Source organism: Taudactylus pleione, unplaced genomic scaffold, assembly GCF_031769625.1.
Source record: "Taudactylus pleione unplaced genomic scaffold, aTauple2 ptg000473l, whole genome shotgun sequence".
In the NCBI taxonomy this organism is placed as follows: domain Eukaryota; kingdom Metazoa; phylum Chordata; class Amphibia; order Anura; family Myobatrachidae; genus Taudactylus; species Taudactylus pleione.
The window spans coordinates 5,711,556-5,720,015 of NW_028284875.1; the positions used below are offsets into that span (position 1 = coordinate 5,711,556).

General features: G+C 33.4%; 2 non-coding genes across 2 annotated transcripts; both read left to right on the top strand.

Moving 5' to 3' along the window:
* Positions 1-318: 318 nt before the first annotated feature.
* TRNAR-CCU (transfer RNA arginine (anticodon CCU)) lies at positions 319-391 on the top strand. The gene has a single exon. It is a non-coding gene; the product is annotated as a tRNA-Arg (tRNA).
* A 4,427-nt stretch (positions 392-4,818) lies between these two features.
* On the top strand, positions 4,819-4,891 carry TRNAR-CCU (transfer RNA arginine (anticodon CCU)). The gene has a single exon. It is a non-coding gene; the product is annotated as a tRNA-Arg (tRNA).
* Positions 4,892-8,460: the final 3,569 nt, after the last annotated feature.

The following is an 8,460-nucleotide window of genomic DNA, read 5'->3' on the forward strand; positions in this document are numbered from 1 at the left end:
GGCAGAAAAAAAACACAAAAATGACTGTTTTTAAGTACCAGTACACACAGCTGCTTTGGTTCATATGCACTGTAAACATTACTTTAGTTAGTCAACAAAATGGAATGCAAAAGACTACCTCTTTATTGGTAAAAGAGTTGCATCAATCTGTTTTGCTGCAATGTAACATGAGGGTCCACACTATTAGGTCTGGATAGTACAATCACATTTCATGCTGGGATTTGTAAAGCAAAGAACACAAATAAACGGCTTTCCTATATCGCAACAATTAATGATTATACTAATTAAAAAATCAGTTTCACTCAAAGGTGTTACTAAGCCCCAGTGGCCTAATGGATAAGGCACTGGCCTCCTAAGCCAGGGATTGTGGGTTCAAGTCCCATCTGGGGTGATAGGCTTTATTTCATTAAAATAATTTTGGAGATGTCCTTTCATTCTTGCTTCATACTGCACAAATGGCTCCACCAGAAACTTTTATCTGCTTATCAATCCGGAACTGTTCAGCTTGCAAAATTATGGCCCAGTTTCTAAAAGCAGACATTTATCCTAATGACATTGTGGATTAGTTTTCTGAAAAGTTTACTATCACCTGGGACAGTGGCTTCAAGTCCCATCTAGGATGCATGTTCCTTTGTTGCTCATTCTCATTCTAGAAGTTATGCTTTTTTTCAGTGCAGGTGACTGTCTTAATGGTATTGCAGAAAATCCATATATACCAAAACATACCTATTAAGTTTTAATTGCAATTTAATATCAGAGTGGCTACAAAATAACAATTTCTATGGCAATTGCTGATGGGTTTCTTGAAGTCCTTTCATCCTTGTCATCAAAAGGGTAATTTTCAGCTTTTTATATTTCTTTGGACACTGACTTTACTGACAATTTATGTGCTACAGACCAAAAAAACAATGTTTACCTTTAAGTATAGAGCACATGTGAGATTTAACTTATTTTTATTTAAAGATACTGCTTTTTTGGTATTATAGTGTATATTTTCACTATGCAACATTAAAGTTACATATATCTATAGCAAATATTATTTAAGATAAATAAACAGGAATTATTTTACAATTTTGATAATATTGAAATGTACAACAATGGCATGAATTCATTGAAATATACACCTATGGATACATAAAACTGGGCAATAACACAAATGCACAATATAATTGATTACCTTATGATTAGAATATTACTTTTATTAGGTACTTTAGTATTGGGTGCAGTAGTTTAGTGGATTTAAAAAGTAACTAATATAAAATTAATAAACCAAGTTAATTTCCTAAGTCAACTCGATTCTAAAATCACTCAACTAAAAATAAAGTACTTTGTCCATGTGCTCCTGTGGCGCAATCGGTCTGTGCCCGGTACTTATAAGACAGTATCTGTTGAACAATTCTGAGGTTGTGAATTCAAGCCTCACCTGGAGCAAATGTAATTTTTTTTCTAATGTCTTCAGTTAATGATTATCATCTGCTTCCTGAACATCCTGATATGAAGGCAGAAAAAAAACACAAACATGACTGTTTTTAAGTACCAGTACACACAGCTGCTTTGGTTCATATGCACTGTAAACATTACTTTAGTTAGTCATCAAAATGGAATGCAAAAGACTACCTCTTTATTGGTAAAAGAGTTGCATCAATCTGTTTTGCTGCAATGTAACATGAGGGTCCACACTATTAGGTCTGGATAGTAAAATCACATTTCATGCTGGGATTTGTAAAGCAAAGAACACAAATAAACGACTTTCCTATATCGCAACAATTAATGATTATACTAATGAAAAAATCAGTTTCACTCAAAGATGTTACAAAGCCCCAGTGGCCTAATGGATACGGCACTGGCCTCCTAAGCCAGGGTTTGTGCTTTCAAGTCCCATCTGGGGTGATAGGCTTTATTTCATTAAAATAATGTTTTAGATGTTCCTTTTATTCTTGCTTCATACTGCAGAAATGGCTCCACCAGAAACTTTAATCTACTTAACAATCTGGTACCGTTCAGCTTGCAAAATTATGGCCCAGTATCTAAAAGCAGACATTTATTCTAATGACATTGTGGAATAGTTTCCAGAAAAGTTTACTATCACCTGGGACAGCGGCTTCAAGTCCCATCTAGGATGTATGTTCCTTTGTTGCTCATTCTCATTCTAGAAGTTATGCTTTTTTTCAATTCAGGTGACTGTCTTAATGGTATTGCAGAAAATCCATATATACCAAAACATGCCTATTAAGTTTTAATTGCAATTTAATATCAGAGTGGCTACAAAATAACAATTTCTATTGCAATTGCTGATGGGTTTCTTGAAGTCCTTTCATCCATGTCATCAAAAGGGTAATTTTCTGCCTTTTATATTTCTTTGGACACTGACTTTACTGACAATTTAGGTGCTTCAGACCAAAAAAACAATGTTTACCTTTAAATATAGAGCACAAGTGAGATTTAACTTATTTTTATTTAAAGATACTGCATTTTTTGGTATTATAGTGTATATTTTCCCTATGCAACATTAAAGTTACATATATCTATAGCAAATATTATTTAAGATAAATAAACAGGAATTATTTTACAATTTTGATAATATTGAACTGTACAACAATGGCATTAATTCATTGCAATATACACCTATGGATACATAAAACTGGGCAATAACACAAATGCACAATATAATTGATTACCTTATGATTAGAATATTACTTTTATTAGGTACTTTAGTATTGGGTGCAGTAGTTTAGTGGACTTAAAAAGTAACTAATTTAAAATTAATAAACCAAGTTAATTTACTTAGTCAACTCGATGCTAAAATCACTCAACTAAAAATAAAGTACTTTGTCCATGTGCTCCTGTGGCGCAATCGGTCTGTGCGCGGTACTTATAAGACAGTATCTGTTGAACAATTCTGAGGTTGTGAATTCAAGCCTCACCTAGAGCAAATGTAATTTTTTTTCTAATGTCTTCAGTTAATGATTATCATCTGCTTCCTGAACATCCTGATATGAAGGCAGAAAAAAAACACAAACATGACTGTTTTTAAGTACCAGTACACACAGCTGCTTTGGTTCATATGACGATAAACATTACTTTAGTTAGTCATCAAAATGGAATGCAAAAGACTACCTCTTTATTGGTAAAAGAGTTGCATCAATCTGTTTTGCTGCAATGTAACATGAGGGTCCACACTATTAGGTCTGGATAGTACAATCACATTTCATGCTGGGATTTGTAAAGCAAAGAACACAAATAAACGACTTTCCTATATCGCAACAATTAATGATTATACTAATGAAAAAATCAGTTTCACTCAAAGATGTTACAAAGCCCCAGTGGCCTAATGGATACGGCACTGGCCTCCTAAGCCAGGGTTTGTGCTTTCAAGTCCCATCTGGGGTGATAGGCTTTATTTCATTAAAATAATGTTTTAGATGTTCCTTTTATTCTTGCTTCATACTGCAGAAATGGCTCCACCAGAAACTTTAATCTGCTTAACAATCTGGTACCGTTCAGCTTGCTAAATTATGGCCCAGTATCTAAAAGCAGACATTTATTCTAATGACATTGTGGAATAGTTTCCAGAAAAGTTTACTATCACCTGGGACAGTGGCTTCAAGTCCCATCTAGGATGTATGTTCCTTTGTTGCTCATTCTCATTCTAGAAGTTATGCTTTTTTTCAATTCAGGTGACTGTCTTAATGGTATTGCAGAAAATTAATATATACCAAAACATACCTATTAAGTTTTAATTGCAATTTAATATCAGAGTGGCTACAAAATAACAATTTCTATTGCAATTGCTGATGGGTTTCTTGAAGTCCTTTCATCCATGTCATCAAAAGGGTAATTTTCTGCCTTTTATATTTCTTTGGACACTGACTTTACTGACAATTTAGGTGCTTCAGACCAAAAAAACAATGTTTACCTTTAAATATAGAGCACAAGTGAGATTTAACTTATTTTTATTTAAAGATACTGCATTTTTTGGTATTATAGTGTATATTTTCCCTATGCAACATTAAAGTTACATATATCTATAGCAAATATTATTTAAGATAAATAAACAGGAATTATTTTACAATTTTGATAATATTGAACTGTACAACAATGGCATGAATTCATTGCAATATACACCTATGGATACATAAAACTGGGCAATAACACAAATGCACAATATAATTGATTACCTTATGATTAGAATATTACTTTTATTAGGTACTTTAGTATTGGGTGCAGTAGTTTAGTGGATTTAAAAAGTAACTAATTTAAAATTAATAAACCAAGTTAATTTACTTAGTCAACTCGATGCTAAAATCACTCAACTAAAAATAATGCACTTTGACCATGTGCTCCTGTGGCGCAATCAGTCTGTGCGCAGGACTTATAAGGCAGTATCTGTTGAGCAATGCTGAGGTTGTGAGTACAAGCCTCACCTGGAGCAAATGTAATTTTTTTTCTAATGTCATCAGTTAATGATTATCATCTGCTTCCTGAACATCCTGATATAAAGGCAGAAAAAAAACACAAAAATGACTGTTTTTAAGTACCAGTACACACAGCTGCTTTGGTTCATATGCACTGTAAACATTACTTTAGTTAGACAACAAAATGGAATGCAAAAGACTACCTCTTTATTGGTAAAAGAGTTGCATCAATCTGTTTTGCTGCAATGTAACATGAGGGTCCACACTATTAGGTCTGGATAGTACAATCACATTTCATGCTGGGATTTGTAAAGCAAAGAACACAAATAAACGGCTTTCCTATATCGCAACAATTAATGATTATACTAATGAAAAAATCAGTTTCACTCAAAGGTGTTACTAAGCCCCAGTGGCCTAATGGATAAGGCACTGGCCTCCTAAGCCAGGGATTGTGGGTTCAAGTCCCATCTGGGGTGATAGGCTTTATTTCATTAAAATAATTTTGGAGATGTCCTTTCATTCTTGCTTCATACTGCACAAATGGCTCCACCAGAAACTTTTATCTGCTTATCAATCCGGAACTGTTCAGCTTGCAAAATTATGGCCCAGTATCTAAAAGCAGACATTTATCCTAATGACATTGTGGATTAGTTTTCTGAAAAGTTTACTATCACCTGGGACAGTGGCTTCAAGTCCCATCTAGGATGCATGTTCCTTTGTTGCTCATTCTCATTCTAGAAGTTATGCTTTTTTTCAGTGCAGGTGACTGTCTTAATGGTATTGCAGAAAATCCATATATACCAAAACATACCTATTAAGTTTTAATTGCAATTTAATATCAGAGTGGCTACAAAATAACAATGTCTATTGCAATTGCTGATGGGTTTCTTGAAGTCCTTTCATCCATGTCATCAAAAGGGTAATTTTCTGCCTTTTATATTTCTTTGGACACTGACTTTACTGACAATTTAGGTGCTTCAGACCAAAAAAACAATGTTTACCTTTAAATATAGAGCACAAGTAAGATTTAACTTATTTTTATTTAAAGATACTGCATTTTGTGATATTATAGTGTATATTTTCCATATGCAACATTAAAGTTACATATATCTATAGCAAATATTATTTAAGATAAATAAACAGGAATTATTTTACAATTTGGATAATATTGAACTGTACAACAATGGCATGAATTCATTGCAATATACACCTATGGATACATAAAACTGGGCAATAACACAAATGCACAATATAATTGATTACCTTATGATTAGAATATTACTTTTATTAGGTACTTTAGTAGTGGGTGCAGTAGTTTAGTGGATTTAAAAAGTAACTAATATAAAATTAATAAACCAAGTTAATTTCCTAAGTCAACTCGATTCTAAAATCACTCAACTAAAAATAAAGTACTTTGTCCATGTGCTCCTGTGGCGCAATCGGTCTGTGCGCGGTACTTATAAGACAGTATCTGTTGAACAATTCTGAGGTTGTGAATTCAAGCCTCACCTGGAGCAAATGTAATTTTTTTTCTAATGTCTTCAGTTAATGATTATCATCTGCTTCCTGAACATCATGATTTGAAGGCAGAAAAAAAACACAAACATGACTGTTTTTAAGTACCAGTACACACAGCTGCTTTGGTTCATATGCACTGTAAACATTACTTTAGTTAGTCATCAAAATGGAATGCAAAAGACTACCTCTTTATTGGTAAAAGAGTTGCATCAATCTGTTTTGCTGCAATGTAACATGAGGGTCCACACTATTAGGTCTGGATAGTAAAATCACATTTCATGCTGGGATTTGTAAAGCAAAGAACACAAATAAACGACTTTCCTATATCGCAACAATTAATGATTATACTAATGAAAAAATCAGTTTCACTCAAAGATGTTACAAAGCCCCAGTGGCCTAATGGATACGGCACTGGCCTCCTAAGCCAGGGTTTGTGCTTTCAAGTCCCATCTGGGGTGATAGGCTTTATTTCATTAAAATAATGTTTTAGATGTTCCTTTTATTCTTGCTTCATACTGCAGAAATGGCTCCACCAGAAACTTTAATCTGCTTAACAATCTGGTACCGTTCAGCTTGCAAAATTATGGCCCAGTATCTAAAAGCAGACATTTATTCTAATGACATTGTGGAATAGTTTCCAGAAAAGTTTACTATCACCTGGGACAGTGGCTTCAAGTCCCATCTAGGATGTATGTTCCTTTGTTGCTCATTCTCATTCTAGAAGTTATGCTTTTTTTCAATTCAGGTGACTGTCTTAATGGTATTGCAGAAAATCCATATATACCAAAACATGCCTATTAAGTTTTAATTGCAATTTAATATCAGAGTGGCTACAAAATAACAATTTCTATTGCAATTGCTGATGGGTTTCTTGAAGTCCTTTCATCCATGTCATCAAAAGGGTAATTTTCTGCCTTTTATATTTCTTTGGACACTGACTTTACTGACAATTTAGGTGCTTCAGACCAAAAAAACAATGTTTACCTTTAAATATAGAGCACAAGTGAGATTTAACTTATTTTTATTTAAAGATACTGCATTTTGTGATATTATAGTGTATATTTTCCATATGCAACATTAAAGTTACATATATCTATAGCAAATATTATTTAAGATAAATAAACAGGAATTATTTTACAATTTGGATAATATTGAACTGTACAACAATGGCATGAATTCATTGCAATATACACCTATGGATACATAAAACTGGGCAATAACACAAATGCACAATATAATTGATTACCTTATGATTAGAATATTACTTTTATTAGGTACTTTAGTATTGGGTGCAGTAGTTTAGTGGATTTAAAAAGTAACTAATATAAAATTAATAAACCAAGTTAATTTCCTAAGTCAACTCGATTCTAAAATCACTCAACTAAAAATAAAGTACTTTGTCCATGTGCTCCTGTGGCGCAATCGGTCTGTGCGCGGTACTTATAAGACAGTATCTGTTGAACAATTCTGAGGTTGTGAATTCAAGCCTCACCTGGAGCAAATGTAATTTTTTTTCTAATGTCTTCAGTTAATGATTATCATCTGCTTCCTGAACATCCTGATTTGAAGGCAGAAAAAAAACACAAACATGACTGTTTTTAAGTACCAGTACACACAGCTGCTTTGGTTCATATGCACTGTAAACATTACTTTAGTTAGTCATCAAAATGGAATGCAAAAGACTACCTCTTTATTGGTAAAAGAGTTGCATCAATCTGTTTTGCTGCAATGTAACATGAGGGTCCACACTATTAGGTCTGGATAGTAAAATCACATTTCATGCTGGGATTTGTAAAGCAAAGAACACAAATAAACGACTTTCCTATATCGCAACAATTAATGATTATACTAATGAAAAAATCAGTTTCACTCAAAGATGTTACAAAGCCCCAGTGGCCTAATGGATACGGCACTGGCCTCCTAAGCCAGGGTTTGTGCTTTCAAGTCCCATCTGGGGTGATAGGCTTTATTTCATTAAAATAATGTTTTAGATGTTCCTTTTATTCTTGCTTCATACTGCAGAAATGGCTCCACCAGAAACTTTAATCTACTTAACAATCTGGTACCGTTCAGCTTGCAAAATTATGGCCCAGTATCTAAAAGCAGACATTTATTCTAATGACATTGTGGAATAGTTTCCAGAAAAGTTTACTATCACCTGGGACAGTGGCTTCAAGTCCCATCTAGGATGTATGTTCCTTTGTTGCTCATTCTCATTCTAGAAGTTATGCTTTTTTTCAATTCAGGTGACTGTCTTAATGGTATTGCAGAAAATCCATATATACCAAAACATGCCTATTAAGTTTTAATTGCAATTTAATATCAGAGTGGCTACAAAATAACAATTTCTATTGCAATTGCTGATGGGTTTCTTGAAGTCCTTTCATCCATGTCATCAAAAGGGTAATTTTCTGCCTTTTATATTTCTTTGGACACTGACTTTACTGACAATTTAGGTGCTTCAGACCAAAAAAACAATGTTTACCTTTAAATATAGAGCACAAGTGAGATTTAACTTATTTTTATT